This window comes from Lates calcarifer, linkage group LG8, assembly GCF_001640805.2.
Source record: "Lates calcarifer isolate ASB-BC8 linkage group LG8, TLL_Latcal_v3, whole genome shotgun sequence".
Taxonomy (NCBI): Eukaryota; Metazoa; Chordata; class Actinopteri; family Centropomidae; genus Lates; species Lates calcarifer.
Window position 1 is genome coordinate 24,703,126 of NC_066840.1, and position 18,886 is coordinate 24,722,011.

Here is an 18,886-nt window from a genome sequence, read left to right on the forward strand (position 1 = left end):
AATGATGACACAGACGCTGAAGCCCATATCAACCAACAGAGAGAGAGAGAGAGGAGAGAGAGAGAGAGAGAGAGAGAGAGCTTCCTGTCCATCACTTAAACAGAAAAAAAGAGCTGCTAAAAAAATCTCCATCTCTTGTTGGTGAATCCTAAAATCTGATTTTCATAAAACAAGAGAAGCAGCAGCCGACGAGGGCGAGATTATTTCACCAGTTTTCATCAGTTACCTGGAAAAAGGTGACAGATACTGAACAAGAGGGTAAGTTTGGTTTCTTAGTGGACTTTATGAAGGGGAATCATGGTTGTGGTAGGTTCAGTCTCCCCTGACCTGAACAGACAGAACAGCTTTGTGATTTTAAACCAAAACACTGTAAAGCGACACAGAAGCTCCCACTATGTTCACTCCCATGTTAAATCTGTTTCTGTGTAGAAGTGCAGGGACTGTAATTTACTCAGGACATATGTGCAACCAAACACCGCTGCAGATAAATGATGGTTTTGCTGTGTAACTGCTGGGTGTGGAAAACAAGCTCAACAGATCAACTTTAAAAGGTGACGACATGTCAGTCCACAGCTTGTTTCTGCTGCCCCCCTGTGGCCAAACAAAATACAAACTCAGTTACTGCAGGTTTAAGGTTTGGTTAGTTTGAGTGCGTTCAGAGAAAGGTGGTGATTGTGGTTGAAAGAAAACAAACTGTGACTGCTTCTCCTTTGTTCATCAGTCATTATTATTTTTAGCGGCTTGTTGGGTAAATTCAAACATATCTGTGAGCAAACAACTGATGCTGCTTGTTTTTGTTATGTCTCAAGTGGCAGCAGATGAAAATTATTCATCAGTTAACAGAGCTTTCTTGCTCATTCAGAGTCTTTTCTTTTTTGTGTGTGTGCTTTTCAATCTTAATCCTTTTCAACATGGACATTTGCAGCAGTGGTTTAGTTTTGAGTGCATACTTACACTAAACCAGGAGCTGTACACAATGAAATGAATGGGTATTCATGTGGGCAAAAATCACACAGGTGAGTATTGTTCCAGTTCCAGTTCCAAGCGCAGCTGGCTAAAATAGTAAAAACTGAAAATAGATGAAATGAGAGAAACTACACGACTGGGAAAATGTCCATTATCTCATCCTGCTTTCTTCCCTGTTCATGTGAAGAATCAGACTTTCCTGCATCTCCTCATTTCACCATTTCCACCGTACATATATATCTTCCATTTCACCTGCAAGAAAAGAAATATGGATTCAGTTAAAGTAACATAATGAAGGCATCTTCTCCTGACCTTGCATTCCTTCAGCTTTTCCCTGACATGAAATGCTGCTCGGAGCTGCAGCGGCTCTGCAAAGTGCCGACTTTGAGATGTAAACATGTTTTCATGTACACTTGAAACATGCTCATACAAACTAAGTGAGAAATACCTGAAATATTTTGTATCAGTACAAAAATCTACAAAGGCTGGGAAATGTCAGGGGCAAAAATTTCAGACAAATTACAACACATTCCTGCAAATTGCTAATTATTGCAGTCAATGTGTCTTTTTGTTCTCTTTATTTAGTTATTTATGTCCTCAAATTACTTCATTTATCACCTTAAATTAATAATTTGTGCACTGAAAAAACTAAATTGTGCTCTGAGGTTAGTTAATTTATCCCTTCATTCTGTCCTCTGGCAGTGATTTAACTTAACTATAGTTTTTGTGAACTACAGAAGGTAGTTTCTGTGCATGGCAGCTACTGTACAGTTATATTTAGGGAAAGACTGGGTTTGCAGCAAATAAACATCAGTTAAATGTCTCAACTCAGAGACTTGGCAACAGGCATGAGGACCAAATCCCATAAAGTGTTTTCTAATCTGACGCCTCTATCAGCGGGACGACTTCATTTATCCACGTCTTTAACTGTTCCAATAATACATCTGTCTCAGAGATCAGAACAGTTAAGGCTCAGTTCAGGTGAGGGAAAGCTGAGCCATCCATCCACCCTGACCTCCTCCCTCTGTGGCTCTATAACAACATCACACCGCTCTGCTCCTGATGGATGAGAGCGATAATTCCTCAGGGAACTTTTATTCGATGTTTTTCTGGGGAGGACAGTCTCGAGTTACAGACTGTCCTCATGACTTGAGGTTAGGCAACTAAAACACTGGGGAAGATTGAGGTTATTCACTGTTTTGAATAAGACATCATAAGTCTGATCTTCTGCATGAAAACCTGACTCTTTCATAAGACTGGACATACACTGTGACAACATGAGCGTATCTGTGAGGGCAGTGTGTTGCCTAAAGGTCCGATTAAGCTGGATGAAACCAAATTTTCACCGTTCATAATGGAATAACTGTTGTATTTGTGGCAGAGTGGACACAGCATTGTGTTGCTGCACCTGCCATTTGATGCCTCCACTCCACCACAGAGACCACAGCATTATAAAGCACCACTAACGACAGAGGGAGAGAGGGTTTTTTATTTCTCTTTCACCACCTTTTTGTTTCATTCATGAAGATTTGATTCATTTTCTTCTCTGAGAGGGAGTTTAAACCTCGGGGAGAGTTGGACGTCCCTGTGTCACTCAGAGTGGAGATACTGCGCTCTTAATGCTCAACCTTATAAGACCGGACACTGCTCATAATTCTCCGTCTCTCACGGATGTTTAATTCATGTTCCTCTCAGTCTGACACATTCGGCTTCATTTCAGCTCCAACAAAGAGCAGCTGCTAATGGTCTTTTCAGAGAGGAGGATTAAAATAAAACACACTGCTGGATGGGACGAGGAGGGAGGATAAACGACAGGAAGGAGAGACTCTGTCAAAAAAATATGAACTCTGTCAGAAATATATTAACTCTTTAACCATGTTTAAGGCCTGACATTTCAGCCAGGAGAAAATCTACTTGAAACAAAAGCTGCATGTGATTAGTCTGTGATAGACTCATCTACATCCAGGTTTTCAGTGGTTAATTTAGTTCATAGAGAGAGCCAGACAGCCCAATTAAAAGCAAGAAATTATTTTGTACATGTGTGATTTGTTTCTACTCTACTGCCATTAACATTTAAATCCTTTCACACATCATGTGTTGAGCCATTTACTGTAACTGTGACACACTAGCTGCTGAGGAAAATGATGTATATTTGTAGTCCAACCTGAAGTTAGCATCAGCCTGGTTCCTCCACAAAAAGCCAGTGGGATTTTTTCATAGTGTTTTGGATTATTCCAGAAAATAAACAGTGAGCAGCTAAAGTTTCTGATCCTTCAGGTTTAGTTGATCAGATCATCTTCACAGATGAACACCACTGTTCTGATGTTGGAAGTAAGAAGCTAATGTTAGGCTATAAACCAACTACACCACGGTCACATGACGTCAATGTCTCCACCACTAAGCTTCCAACTGGTCATTTCATTTAGCTCTGAGCTCTTCTACAAAAGCCTTTCTTCTTAGAAAGTTAGTGAGAGTTTGAAAGAGCGTGAGTAGAAACACAACGAGGCTGTAAAGGTGGACTGGTGAGTAGATGGGTTTTCATGTTAACGTCCCCGACAACCTCTGTAGTCTCATTTAGACACTCGTTAGCAACCGCCTTTTTTAAGACACGTAAAAGCTTCAAACATCAGGAGTGGGGGATTTACTGACCCATTTTATGTCGGAGAATCAAAACCTGAAAATGTCTTGAGCTTGTGTTAAAACCACAGACCTTATTTCAGACATTTAACCAGAAACACACTGACTCTGGGACGAGGGAACAGGAAGAGCTAACATGCTAACATGCTAACTTACTTCCTGGTTTTAGGACTCTTTATTTAGCTTGCTAATAGTAGTGCACGCCGCAGAATGTGAAACTCTGTGATTGGATGTTTCCTTCCCAAATGCACCATGGGACTTTCAGTTTCAGTTTTTACATCCACAGACTTTTACCTTTCGACTTCTGAACAGAATTCACACCATTTCTGCAGCTCCTCTGAGCTTTTTAGCCGCTTTTAGCTCAAAGTTTTGGGGCACATCAGTCACCTTTCAGGCTCAAGTAGACGGGAGCTGTTGATATTTCCCTCCCTCAGGAAGTGGTGGAGACCAAAAACAGAACTAAAAGAGAGGGAACCCAGGACTTAGATGCATCAGATGGACACAAACACCACTTCAAATTAATGATCATGTTGCTGGATGTTGAAGTAGACAACTGACTGTCAGTTACATTTGAAGGTCCAATTGTTTTTCATAATTAAGGCATTTAGAATTTAACTGAATCCACACATCAGGCCACACAGAAACATGAACACCAGCCAAAGACGCAGCAGTGACATTTATATTCAGGTCATCCAGTTTCACCACTGTAGGAATTAAACACAAAGAAAAAAAGATTTCAGAGCTTTGAGGAGCTGGATGTGTGATTCTGATTCTGTCTCTTTCATCCAGAATCAGTGAGTCAGAAGAATACTAAAGAGAGAGAAAGCATACAGAGCTGCAGAATTAAAGTCTGAACTGACAACAGTAAATTCATCCAACAAGAATTAGTCAACAAGCTGGGAACATTTTGAACTGTGAGTCATTTAGTTCTTCAATCTCGCTCTCAAAACAAAAGTTAAAACTGGTCAGTAGATGGAGATTTCTAAATTTCAGTTTACAAACAACAACAGGTCAAATCCCAGTCAGGTTCAAACTGATCCATGAAAATAAACAGACCAACAAGTCCCTACTCAGGTACCAAGTTGAAACCAAAAAGCCTGGATTAAGACCTGCAAGTCTCAGGTCAAGACCAACAAGTCCTGCATCAAGTCCAGACTAAGAACCACAAATCCAGACCAACTTGTTCCAAGGTCAAGTCCAAGTCTGAGGTCAACACCAACAAATCCCAATTCAAGACCAATGAGACCGAAGTAGAGTCCCAGGTCCCAAGCTTTGTGTTTTAAGAGCTGTTTGATTCATTACGCAGCCTTCAGCTGATTTACACGTAAAACAACATAAACTTCTAACTGTAACTGACTGAGTTTTTTTGGTCAAGTCAAATTCATGTGACGCAACACCTCTCGTTCTTGGTCTTTATTATTTTCTAAAAATAACCCATGAAATCACAGCATTGTTAAAATCGTGACTTCATTTGTTCTCACTGTACTTAACGTTATTTTAGTTTAGTTTTCAGCTAAAGTGATGTCACTGTCGAAGCAGAACTCGTCCTCCTCCCTTATCCTTCTCTCAGGCTGAGTGTTTTTAGTAAAGGAGGTGAGGAAGAAAGAGAAAAGGTAGGCGAGCAAGGAGAATGAAGAGGAAGACATGAGAAGAAGTGAGCAGAGGGAGTTCTGAAAACCTTTTTTTCCACCTGGTTTGCTTGGCAGCGTTCTCCCCGAGGATCCTCTGCTGCTCCCGTCGATCCACACCGCCTCCTCCGTCGCTCACACATGGACGTCAGCGGCTCACAAACCGACCAAAGCCTCTCAATCTCTCACAAAATTTTATTTATATTTTCTCCACACGGCAGTCGTACTTTCTCGGGCTGATGGACAGATCTCTCTGGGGATCTCGGCGTCGAGCTCAAAGTCTGTGCTGCTGTGGACAGGTAGATGTTGTGTGAATGAATCCAATAAAAACTGAAAATAAGGAAATGGTTTTCCACAGTTTCTCTTGCTTGAAGACTGTGATTAAAAACTAAACTCTGCAGCTGGATTTACACTGTGTGAAGAATTATTAAGGGACTAGAACCGTCTTGTTTTAAGCTTGGACAGAAATTGAAATAAGAACAAAATTTATTTCTCACCTGCAGCCAGACTTTAATGTCTATGTCAGATCAGCCCTAAGTTGAAACTTGACCAATCACAACTTGTGGTCTTTAACATGCAAATGTGATTAGGCAGGAGGAGACGGATGTTTGGGATCAAAAATGTCAGTGACAATGGGTCTCACTGTGTTACAGACACTGACAAAGCTTTGATTCAGAACCTCACTGTCAGTTTTTGGACTGTCCTTGAACACGAGACTAACATGACTTTAACAAAGGAACAAATGTTGTCTCTGATGATTGATGTGTGGCTCATTTCATGTCTCTGCTCATTTTTTTTTTTAACTGTAAACTGAAATACATCAAAAATTATCTATAACTGGTGCAGTTTGGTGGGCTGTGCTGTAAACTGAGATTTTAAACAGATAAAGTGTAGACCAACAGAAAATCTCTTTTTCTTTTAACTATGCACCTGCAGAGAGATTTCTGTGTTGTTGCGTTCAAAGACGCTTCTTACATTTAAGAGTCAACAACAAACAGCAACCAATGACTTTTTACAGTCTCATCTCTTGATGTGGTTTGTGAACGCACTACAAAGTTGTTCTGACAAAAGAAAAAATGTTGTCTGTGCCTAAATATTAATCTGTAACTCATTTCATGTCTCTTTATATTTAAACCTAATTTAAAATGAGTGAAAATTGGTGGTGCAGTTAAAAACATATTTTTTGAACAGTTCATCTTTCTCTGTGCTGCATTCGAAGACACTTCTCATTTTAGAGTCAAAAAGAGTCAACCATTATCACGTTCTTCTTCACAGCGTTAATTTTTCCTCGATTTTCTGACAAAATACTGTCGCACTTCAGAGTCAGTTCTTGAAGTGTCCTTGAACACACCATCGAGGACTGATAGTGAGTCCACTAGCTGCCTTATCTGGAAGCTTGTTTCTAAAATCAGTCAGCATCACTGTAAATAATACAACATGAAAAACACAGCGGTATGGTCCTTTAAGAGAGTAATCAGCACCGGTAATGTTCACCTGTGACAGGTGGCGTCCCCGGGCTTCCTCGCAGAAACAAATGTTTCCCAGAGAACACACACACACTCACACCAGTCTCTGTCAATACATGACATTTTCTATCACAGCATTTCTCTTTTAACATTAAATCATAAAATTCAAATGTGGCTCAATGAATCTGAGCCTCAAAGCAGCGGCTCCTTTCGCTTGAGTTTTGCTGACATCCCGCTGAGAGTCTCCGGTTTTAAAGTTTAAACACAGACGTGTGCCTGCCTCGGTTCACTTTCTGAATATTTTAAAGAGAAACTTCACAGGAGACAGATGAAGGTGAGAGGCTGCTGCCACCCAGATTAAACAGAAAGCATTAAAACCGAGTTAACGCCGACTCTCTGCCTCTGCGCTCAGGTGTGATGGTTTTAATCCGAGGGCCGGATTACCAGATAGCTCTGCCTTTGTTAGTTCCACTCCACAGTCTTTAAACATCCCTGCACCTGTAGTCAGAAAGTACAGCAGAAAGAAAGTTTTAATCAGGCAGAAACTTCTTATGGACCTCTGAAACAGGAAGAGAGTCGAGATCAAACTTTGCCCAAAGACAATAAGATAAAAAGCAGCGCTACTCAAAGGCTGCACCCTTCAAAGAGGCTCTGTTATCATAAATGACCAAATGAGTCTCAGAAGAGGAACGGCTTTAATGCGGTGCAACCATGTGACTGTCTAAGATTATCACCACCACCACCCTGGACAGGAGAGAAGACGCTGTGCAGCCTCCACAAACACCAGCAGACAAACGGTCTGTTTGCACATCACTCCAGCTCACACCTCCGTCTCCACTCTGCACGAGTGTTTGTGGTGAAATCAGGCAGCTCATTAGATCGAGTGTTACTGTTCTCATGGTGGCACTGACCCACAAAACGGCAGCGGCGGCAAAGAAAACCGACCGCGGGGGATTTCTCAAACAAACTGCTGAACGAATGTCGTCACCCTGCTAATGAGCGTGTGTTCATCTTCAGCCCCTCATCAAGTGAAACGAGTGCACACTCCAAAAGAAACAAATCAGACCACCGGCCCCGACGCTGCTCAGAGGCCAGACTTCAACTACAAGACAAGAAGACAAAGAGACAAGGAGGCGAGGAGGCACAGAGACGAGGGCATGAAGGACAGTAATCCCTGGCTGTCCAATGAAACAAGATCACGTCCCTGGTTACAGTAGATATACTCTGCCCCTCCATGGTTTCCTTCAGGTGGTGAAACAAATTGGTTGCTGGAGGTCTGACCTCTTAAAGCCAAACCACTTCCACAGAATTTTCCACAAGTACATACAAAGTCCAGCTGGGTGACTGCATTGTGAAAGAACTCGTACAACTCATTGTGTGTCCTTTGTAGGTTAAGATTCTTTATGGGTTCATTGTTTAGGAGATTTTTACCGGGAGCTGAATTATCCATACAGGTCTCCTCCTCTTCCAAAACAAACAGATCTGATAATCAGATGATGATAACACTGAAATAAAACAGCTACACCTTAAAAATCAGGCGGCTTTTTCGCTCAGTTTGTTTCTCTGATTACTGAAGATCCAGACGTCTGATGACAAAAATCCTTCACCTGGTTTAAGATTAGAGACGTGAAACGGTAGTCATCTGAAAATGTTTGAAAGTCCGCCCAACATCCGGTGCTTATGGAAAACTCTAGATAACTCTAGAAAAATTGGCACTGCTATTATCATAATCACTGGTATTGACCATAAGTTTCTGGCAGAAAACGAACACATTTCTCAAAATGATAACTCTTCCTTCAACACATTAACAGACACGAGACTCTTCCATCTCCTGGTACCTTTGGATTACCTACTATAAATCTAGATTTACTAATTCAACAGGTGTAAAGTGCCCAAAACACCTCCTTTTAAAAGAGCGACTCCCTGTTTGACTCTTTCTCAGGGAGGAGACTGAATGATTCATTGTTCTCACACTCTTTGTTTCTCTGAAACAGTAAAAACAGCAGACTGCTCCTTTAAAGTGAAGTTTGACTCTACATCCAGGCCTCAGAGCTCGCTCGCCCTGCTCTCCTCTCCCTCTCCCGCCCATGAATAATAAAAATCCAAGCTGAATTATTAATGAAGATTTTTGCACACAATCTGCAGGGGCCATTATCCAGATCTGTGATGGATCTCATTTAATTCTGACAGATTAGATGGATCCACACTTCTGCCTCTATTGAAGAGACGGACCTGGTGAGGTGATTACAAAAAGATAATCTGGAGTCGTCTTGATTAGCGGGGAGCTGAAAGGTTAGGATAAGATTTTCCATATGAATGAGACTGAGGTTTGTTTTTCTCGGACGGCGACCGCCGGAAATGTCAGCTCCCCTGACGAACAGATCATCTCCGAGGAAGAGGAGGGGGGGTTGTTGGTGAAGTGTCGGTCCGACCCGAGGCGCCCCCCCCCCCCCTCCATCTGTGAAAGGTCGGGGTTCAGACGGCGCGGCCGAATGAGCGCTCAGATATCCACTTATCTTTTGAAAGCCCACAAACGAGGTAATCCTCTTATGTGACACCTCGAGCAGACGCTCATTACTCGCAGCACTTTCTGCAGCCGACCGTTCCAAATTTCACGTCAAGACGAGTTTCCCTCTGTTTCATTTATACAAAATATGAAGCTGAGCGGAGAAAAACGTTTCCAGCAGCAACACAAAACAGCCATCAGATGGCTCTGCTAACACAGATTCTTTACAATAAACTCACACCTCCATTATTCTGTCCTTAACTTGCACCAAACAGCCGTGAAATTAGTCAAAGGAGTTATTAACGGAGAACACTTTAATTTAACTGTATGGCTTCAGATGTCAGCTTTAAAATTAAAAACACAGAGAACTGAAAAGAACAATGAAATGAACTTATGTCATGAAGTGAAAACTGATTTAAATCCAGGACAATTTCGACAACTTGAGTTATTTTTGGTGTATTTGTAGGCGTGAAGAGCTCTCTAAGCCAATTAAATTAACCACAAAATGTTCTAAACTCAAATTAAGTCTAATTTAAGTCAGCCAGCAGCCATGTACTGGAAACTTTCCAAAAAAAGGATGAGTGAACAAGTGTTTTTTATCTTCAAGAAGTCAAAGAAATCAGGCTGGTAGTCAGGGTGATTCCTATAATTGGCGTGATATGTTAGATGAAATTTATTCTGTGAAATGAGCTGTAAAAACCTGTAAGAGCTACTTTATATTTCACTCTAAATCGTTTTTTCGGTCTTCAGTCCTACTGTCCAAAACCTAAAGTGATATAAAGCAGATAAAAACAGGAAACCTGAGACGCTGGAGAAGTTTAAACTGACACTTTGGCTTCATAAATGACTTTGTTTTTAGTTCTGTGCTTGAATTTTCATGAAACAACTCATAAAAAAAATCCCCTCCAAAGCAGGAGACCAACTCCACAGTTTGACACAAGAGGAAATCATGGTTGTTTTTGTGGATAAATTAAGAACATTTAAGGGATGAAAGAAGTTTTGGTTTGTAGTGAAGGAGACGAAGATGATCGTCTCTCCACCTGGGCGATCTTTAAACGAGAGCTTCTTCTTTATCCTCTGCTGCAGATTATCTCTCTGCTGAGCCCCCACACCTGACACCACGAGTCTTTAACTGGGAAAAAAAGAGAGAGAGGGAGGAAAGAAAAGAGGCCTCCACAAATCAGCCGACACCCCGCGAGTCTGATTGTTGTGTGCGTGCTCTCGTCTTATCTGCGCTCGTCTGATCACAGCCGCTGTTAAACTCCCACGGCAAATCACAGAGAGGAAGCAACTCCCCAGAGAGAGCAGAGAACAGAAGCACAAAAAAATGAAAAGCATCAATTAACATGTCAGAGGAGGCAGAGGAACTGTTCTTCTCCAAAATACTCCAATATCCCCTGTGGAAATAAGGAAAAAAAGAGCTAAATCTCTCATTGGATTTCCTCTAAAGTGAAGAGGATTCAGCCTGAACAGGTATCATTTATCACCACGAGTGTCTAATGATATTAGACAGAGTCTGACACTGGAAAATAACCTTTAAAAGACAGACAAATAAAATAAAAACAAAAGAGGTTTTAGGCTGATGATTGTATGCATCAGTTAACAGGTTAAACTGAAGAAAACTCCGGTGGTTACAGTTACTATACTCCACTCTACAGAACCTGTGACAATGAATACGTGCTCTGTTAGGTTCCTGTAGAAATGAAGAGCTGTAGGTCGTCAGTAAATATAAACTGTGAGGTAGTGGTATGTGCGTGGGTGTCGTGGCTGTTTTCACAGATCCATCCCAGATTAAAATGTCTGCTCTAAAGGTTAAATAAAAGCCAGAACTCCGAGCCGATGTGCAGATGTTCCTCTTGACACGAGCTGTAACATCGTCTGATCCTGTCAGAAGATCAGTCAGAAAACCAAACCTGAAGCCGCTCGGTTTTATCAGAGGAAATCATCAGCCTTTAATAGTTTTTTAATGAGTTTGTGGAATGCACTCTGGCGACAGTCTAATAAAGGACAAGCTCTGCACAGAGACTCAGGCTGAATAATGTATAAGGGCAGAGGTAGCACTAATGAAAAGATGATGAGAGGCATTCCTGGGAGAGGGGAGAAAGCGGGCGAGAGGAAAGGTGCCAGGAAAAGTTGAAAGAGAGGCCCAATTAATCTTCATGTGCTTACTGAAGAAATTAAACAAAGGCGGGAAAAAGGGCGAGATAGAGAATGGCAGTTTGAGGAAGAAGCGGTGAAACCCGCGGAGCTGGAAGAGAGCGCCGAGGTGAACAAAGAGGCTGCGATCTGTTTTAATGATTTCATTTTCACTTTCAGCGACGGTGGCGACGCTGAGAGCCAAGAAAAGGAAAGTTACGTCAACTTTAGGAACCCTCAAAAACTATGAACCATCAGAGCCGCCTCTGTGATGAAAGACATCACACCTTGTTTGTGTATTTTGCTCAGGACTGGAGGAGTCAGGAGAGAAAAGGAGGAAGGTGTAAGAAATGTAAAAAAAAAAAGAGATGGGCAAGAAAATTAGAAATAAGAAAAGGACAACGGTGTGAAAGGTGCCAAGGAGGCAGGAAAAAATAGGGAAAACATAGGGAAAGAAAGGTGGAAGGGAAAGGAAGAGGTGCACATGGAACAAAAGGAGTTTGGGAAAGGTTGAAGAAGGAGAGAAAAAAAGGAGGAGGAAGAAATGTAAAGGAAATAAAAACGAGGAAACAGAGATGGAAATGAGGAGGTAGGGAAGGTAAGAGGAAGTACAGGAGGAAAAACAGGGAAAGGAAGAATACGAAGGAAAGGAAATGACCAGGTAGGAAAGTAACGTAGATGAAGAAGAGGTTGGAAAGAAAATGTAGAGGAAAGTAGTGAAAGAAGGTAAAGGAAGAAAAGAAGAGGAGGCAGGAGGTGAGGAGAGGAGCAGATGAAAACAAAGGGCCAGACAGGGAAATCAAATTAAAATAGAGTTAAGGAAAGCAAGAAGGAGGTAGGAAAGGAAATTAGAGGGGGTACTGAGAAGGAGGAGGAAAAAGAGGAAATAAGGATGTAGAGGAGGAGATACAGCTGGAAACGAGGAGGCTGGGTGAGAAATAAAGGAGGATGAACAAAGAAACTGGAAGGTATCAAAAGAAGTACAGTGGCAGAGGAATAATGAGTGGTTGAAAAAAGAGAAATAAATTATGAAATAAAATGAAGCAGGAAGTACACAAGGAAAAAAGAACAGAAAATGAAAGAAGGTAAAGAAGGACTGAAGGAGACAGGAAAGGGAAGGAGGAAGTTAACATAAGGAAGAAGAGATGGGGAAGCAGAGAAGTTTAAGGAAAGAAAGAGAGAGAGAAGGAAGGAGGTAAAAGAAATCAGAAGGAAGGAAAATTAGGAAGTGGAGATCGATCAAGGAAAGAAGGAGACAGAAGAAACAAGAGGAGAGCGTACAAAAGCAAAAGAAAGGAAGTGTGGAGGGAAAGGACAGAAGGAAAGGATGTCAGGGTCCAAGAAAGAAAAGGAGGAAGTAAAAGAAGATGTAGGAAGGATCTGTGAGTGTTTCCACATTTCACACCTGACTTCCCTCGCTGCAGCTTAACATCAGATACGAGTTCAGCTCTCATGGTTTTTATCCATCCAAGCATCCTTCAACAATTATCTCTACTTATTAATTCCTCTCTGTCCGTCTGCGTTTGTCATGTAACGACCACGTAACATCATGTACAGAAACGCAAACATGCGTGAAGAATCTGCCGCACGCTGCACCTGAGCCGGCCTCTGATGAACCCGGGTCAGACGTAGAGTCTGAAGGCGTCCACTGTTTGTGTTTCATCAGAGCCGGTCGACTGAAGGGAAGTGAAGCGAGAGCGAGTATGTAAATGAGAGCGAGGAAGGAGGAGGTGTTTGTGGGGAAGCAGGAGGTGGAGGAAGGGAAGGAAAGGAGGGAGAAGGAGGGTGGTAAAAACGTTGGAGATGAAAATGGAAACGAGGAGGAAGAGACAGGAATGAGGTGGTAGGGAAGGGAGTAACAAAGATGGAAGAAGGAAATGATGTAGGTAAGGAAAAAAGAAATGATGGAGGTGGGAGAGGAGGAGGAAGAGAAGAGGAAAGATGAGATAGAGGGAAAGGAGAGTAAAGCAGGCAAAGATGAGAGGATAGGGAAGTAGGAAAGTAAAGAAAAGGAAAGGAGGGCACTGGGATGAAAATAAGGAGATAGGAAAAGAAAGGACAAGATGGAGAAGAAAAGGAAGGAGGTAGGAAAGGATGTAAGGAGAGAAATGATGCTGTAGCAAAGTTATTGTAGCAAGGTGTGAAAGTTATATAAAGAGAAAAGTAGGGAAGGAAATAAGACACAAGAAGATAGGAAAGGAAGAGGAGGAGGAAGGAAATGAGATGATATGGAACAAAAAAGGATGTTGAGGTAGGGAGGAGGAAGGCAAGAAGGATCAAAGGAGAGGAAGAGGAGCAGAGGAGAAAAGAGAAAGAAAGGATAAGAGGAGGTAGGAAAGGAAATGAGGAGTAGAGAAGGTAATGAGGAGGGATTGGAGAAGAAAGAAAGGAAAGCAGGAGGTAGGAAAGTGAAGGAAGAGGAGGAGTTAGGGAAGGAAAGGAGGAGGTGTGGAGGTAAAAACAAGTAGGAACAAACTGTCTTCAGCACAAAAACCTCACAGGAACAACTGGTTCAACAGCTTCATGTTCCACAGGAGGAAAACTGGATCACAACAGTAGTTAGAGACAGTTTGTGGAGTTACAGTTTTGTGTTCAGCTGAGCTGCAGCTGCTGCAGGTCTTCACTTTGCTTTCTTTCTTTCTTTCTTTTTTTTTGGGGGCAGCGATTAAACTCTAATGAAAGTGTTGAACAGGAGGGCAGCAGGAGGTTGGGGAGCGAGGATTAACGCCGGGGTTATCGAGTCCAGGTGCAGAGATCAACCCTCATTTCCATAAACTGCCACTTACTGCAGGGCCCGCTGTGTTTGGCCCTCTAATACCTGCTCATTTATTCCTCCACATTCAGCCGCCAGAGGTCAGAGGTCACAGACCGATAAGTCGCCGTGACCTCAGAGGTGGCGTTTGTTCTGGGTTCATCATCTGCTGAACCCGAATTACTGGGAAGGACGAGGAAAATACATCATGTGCTTTTAATTGGTTCTGACGGTGCAGAACTTCATTTTTAAAAAGAACTGTTTAAATAAAGTTAATGTGAATTTTCAAATGATTCAGTCCAGATATTCAGACTGTGCAGGGCCCAGCTGAGCTGAAGAGCTGCTGTCTGCTCAGTGAAGAATGGAGAGTTTAGTCTTCAACAGCTTTAAGACGTAAACAGACCGTTAGCAACCGCCTTTTTTAAGACACGTAAAAGCTTCAAACATCAGGAGTGGGGGATTTACTGACCCATTTTATGTCGGAGAATAAAACCTGAAAATGTCTTGAGCTTGTGTTAAAACCACAGACCTTATTTCAGACATTTAACCAGAAACACACTGACAACAGGAAGAGCTAACATGCTAACATGCTAACTTACTTCCTGGTTTTAAGACTCATTCCTGCAGCTCTCTATTAAATGGACAAAGATTCATTTGTTTGTTTCTGGCTGCTAGCGGTAGCATTAGCAACACGGCTACCTGCTATCAGCCTAGCTGCTGAAGAAAGAAAACAGACTCACCTGTCGACCTAAAGACATCATATTATGACCTTAAGAAGTTATCTGACTCCACACACTCTGTTTTTGGTCTCTACCACGTCCTGAGGGAAATTATCTGCCTCATTAGCCGCTAAATGCCACAAAACAAAACCAGAACTGGGAGCTAAAGACGCTGAAAATCTCATCTGTTGTTAAAATGCAGATACTGATTAGTGCAGCTTTAAGAATAGAGACTCTTTGTAGTTCAGGTTATACTTAATAGAATATCACCGAAGGCCAAGATGGTGGTGTACATGTGAACCTGCTCATTTCCTGTCAGTGTGTCTCCCCCTGCTGCTTCCACGTTAACAGGCTGAACACTTTTTGTGTGTGGTTGTGGTCACATTTCACACCTGACTCCCCTCGCTGCGTCTTAACATCAGACATTAGTTCAGCTCCTGAGGTTTTTATTCATCCAAGCATCCTTCAACAATTATCTCCACCCATTAATCCCCCCGTCCTCCCTCTCTCTCTCTGCCTGTCATCTGTCCATCTGCTCCCCCTCCATGTTTGTGATGTTACATCCACGTAACATCATCATGTACAGAAACGCAAACATGCGTGAAGAATCTGCCGCGCGCTGCACCTGAGCCGGCCTCTGATGAACCCGGGTCAGACGTCAGAGTCTGAAGCCGTCCACTGTTTGTGTTTCATCAGCGCCGGTCGACTGAAGGGAAGTGAAGCGAGAGCGAGTATGTAAATGAGAGCGAGGAAGGAGGAGGTGTTTGTGGGGAAGCAGGAGGTGGAGGAAGGGAAGGAGTGAAGGATGTTCCAGTGTTTTTAATCAATCAAAACACACAGAATAGGACAATGTGCAGGACAAAGAGCCCAAGGTGTTGACCTGGCCTCCAAACCCTCCAGATCCTGATCTGATCTCACACCACAGGACCCAAAGGATCCACTGCCAATGTCCCAGACACCACAGGACTCCCCCCTGAAGCTGGGACAGGTGGGGGACCTACACAGTATAAGGCAGGTGGTTTTAATGTTGTGGCTGATCAGTGTAATATTTAGTGATTGACACGTGGCCTCAGAATCAGTGTTATGTGTGATGGTTAAGCCCCAGGTCTCCACTGATCCTAGACCAGGCCCTTGAGATTTGACTTTGGATTTTGTTTTAATATCTGCTTGAGGAGGGAAAGTCAAACATGCCCTGAAACGTACTGTCCATCTATTTAAGCCTTGATATCAGCAGGACAGTGATTCTCAAATTCTCTTTGCAGACACACTCAGAAAAGTGAAAGTGAAAGATGAAACTATTTTTACATAAAATAACAAGCACACACACTTTATTTTGTTTGTCTAAACACACGATGAAGGCGTAAAAATAAAACTGTAAAGATCTGAACTCATAAACAACTAGTTACCTCATTTTAAGGCTGAATATCTCAGTGCTGTAACCTTGGTGGTGCTTAAATTTCAACATTAAATATTCACTTGCTTCTAAGATTTAAATTGTTATGGTCTTAATCTGCATCCATACATCCTGAAGCTTAATGTCAACAGACTGAATCCTGCTAATTGGCTTTTAAAAGGGACGATTCTAACGAGGCTAACATGAATATTTAAATTTATTTCACCCATAAATTCAGACAAACTCTTCAGTGTAACTCTGCACTGCAGAGGTCACCAGTGACAGAAACATTAACTTCTCCTCTCATGTAGCAGGTTAGTGGCACCATTAGCTTAAACGCGCAGAGAATTAGCGTGATTAGCCTGGTGCTAATTTCCCCTGCAGTGCTGAGCTGCAGGCAGAATATCAACCAGCTCAGACGCCGAGCAGCCTGCTCCTCTGGTGGACTGTAGGCAGACTGTGGATAAATCCAGCTGGCTTCATGTTAATATTGTTCTCTCTGACTTATCCTCCATCATTTCTCCTCGCTGTGGAAGAAGCAGTGGCCCCAGCGCCCAGGGGCCACGCTGCCATCTTTTATTATTTATGAATCTGATTAATAATCTGCCGCCCCGCTGCAGGAGAAGCCGAGATCCATGAAAGCACCCAGAAGAAAAGCAGCACCAGGGTGTAATTCCACTTCAGCGTGCCGCGGAGAAGAAAAGAAAAGAAATCATCATCTCCCACACGCTTAATGAGAACAAAAGCTGAGACACTGCCGCTTGAAATCCCAGACACAGCTTGTTAAACTGAACTTTTTATTGAGGTTCAGTCAAAGCAGCGGGGGGTTAACACTGCGGCGGGTCGAGGCCGTACATACGGAGGGTCCGGGTGGAGGCGAGATGACAATGCAGCGATGAAGAGGAACACAAGAGAGCAGGAAGTCAGCAGACCACCACTGAAAGCTGCAGATGGAGGCTGAGTCTGAGTCAAGCATCTGAACGTTCATTTCACTTGAACCAGCAGCCAAACTGACGAGAAGATAATCTTCAGGGAACAAATGAAACGTTCTGTCTCCTCCTGTTCAAACATGTCATGTTGAAGGTTTTAGCTGCAGTTATTGTTGGAGCTACAGTCCTCAGTCTCTTCAGTATTCAGAATATTTTAGCTGTCTAACATACACCCTCCATCTTTGTTCTATAGCTCACCACTCAGCTGACCTGTTTGTTGAGTTGCTGACCTTTAACACTGTTTGCTAAAGGCTGGTAAAAACATAAATAATAAACAATAATAATAAACTGTCTATGCATTCACTTAAACACACTCATATATGCAAAGAGTCGGGCTAAATAGCTTAATGCGCAATTAGAAAATAAAACAGCAAACAGTGTAATCAACACAGTCAGCAGCTGTCAGAGTTTATCATGTTTATTCTAAACTGAACGACACAGTTATGGGATTTTAATTAGAGAACAGGCAGCTCAGAGCTCTGCTCATCTCCTCTAAATGTAGAGTCTGAATGTTTGTTGCTCTCTGAGGACCAGACGACATTAATCCTACAGTAAGTCAACTTCCGCTGTTAGTGATATCTTTAACTGGAAATGGATCTGGATCATTTACAGTGCAGTTATCCAGACTATTACATCTCGTCCACACAGCGAGGCAGAAGGAAACTGAACCACAAAGTCTTGGTTCTGTTACTCAGTAAAACTGCACCTTAGCTAAAGAGAGTATATTTTGATTTTAATTTTAGCGTACTGGGAGACAGACATGGCAAAAATCATGAATCATAAATTATTAGTTTCATCTGTCTCCTGATCCATAAGAGTCTCTGTGGAAGTCTGCTGCTATCAAAGGCCAATAACGTCTGATTATCAGTAATAAATGTTACAGAGTGGACACTTGGGAGTTTGTGCACCTGGCAGGTGAACGCCGGTATTAATTACCACCGTCAGCAGCAGCAGTGACTGTCGCTCTCAGGCTCATGGAGGCAGCTAAAGTACTTTAAAACCCTTAGCTACCAGACTGCTGCAGCTTGCAGAACCACTCTGAGTCATAACTCAGTCAAATCTGAACGCGCTGACACTGCACACATATTCTTAGAGTCAGTGTGACCTACACTTTGTGAGGACAACAAGTTTGCTGCAGACAGGGAGTGCTGATTGATAATTCTGCATACTTATAATGGTGCCAGTTTTACTAAATATAACACATATAGATTGAAAAACGCTGGATGCTCTGAGGTTGGTGATGTTAGCATACCTGGCTAACTAGCTTAAACCTCAGTTATACTTGTTTGTAGGCACGTATGCAGACAGCTGCACACACAACGTTTTTATTTATAATCCCCTTTGAGGGCGTGTTGTCCATGTCTATGTGTGATTGTCATCTACTTTAATCAACAGCTTATAAATCCACCAACGAGTTCTGAGGAGTTGCTGAAGGCTCCGTCATCACGTCATGAAGATGAGAGCAATTTAATCTGCCGCCACCAAAATCAACCTGTCAGAGCTGTGAGTGTTTAATAGAGACGGAGAGAAGAGAAAAGCTAAAGGAGGAAAAACAGAAATGACCAGATAGTCCTTTTCACTCTGCGTTTTAATTTCCTCCTCTGGTCTTCAGCACCTCTGTGTGAATGATGGTTCATCTGGATTTATCATTCACTGGCTTCACAGGGTTTTTTTTTTAAAACCTATTCAAAATA

General features: G+C 42.4%; 1 long non-coding RNA gene across 5 annotated transcripts in view; it reads right to left on the reverse strand.

Moving 5' to 3' along the window:
• LOC108889681 (uncharacterized) overlaps nucleotides 1-18,886 on the reverse strand; it is a 43,709-nt gene that overhangs the window by 3,227 nt on the left and 21,596 nt on the right. For 3 of the 5 annotated variants that reach the window (XR_007813757.1, XR_007813761.1, XR_007813760.1), the window contains one exon: nucleotides 5,294-5,520. The exons of 1 other annotated variant lie outside the window; for it this stretch is intronic. This is a non-coding gene — a long non-coding RNA (uncharacterized LOC108889681). The remainder of the gene's footprint in view (nucleotides 1-5,293; nucleotides 5,521-18,886) is intronic. One more of the 5 variants, XR_007813759.1, reaches the window with a different exon arrangement.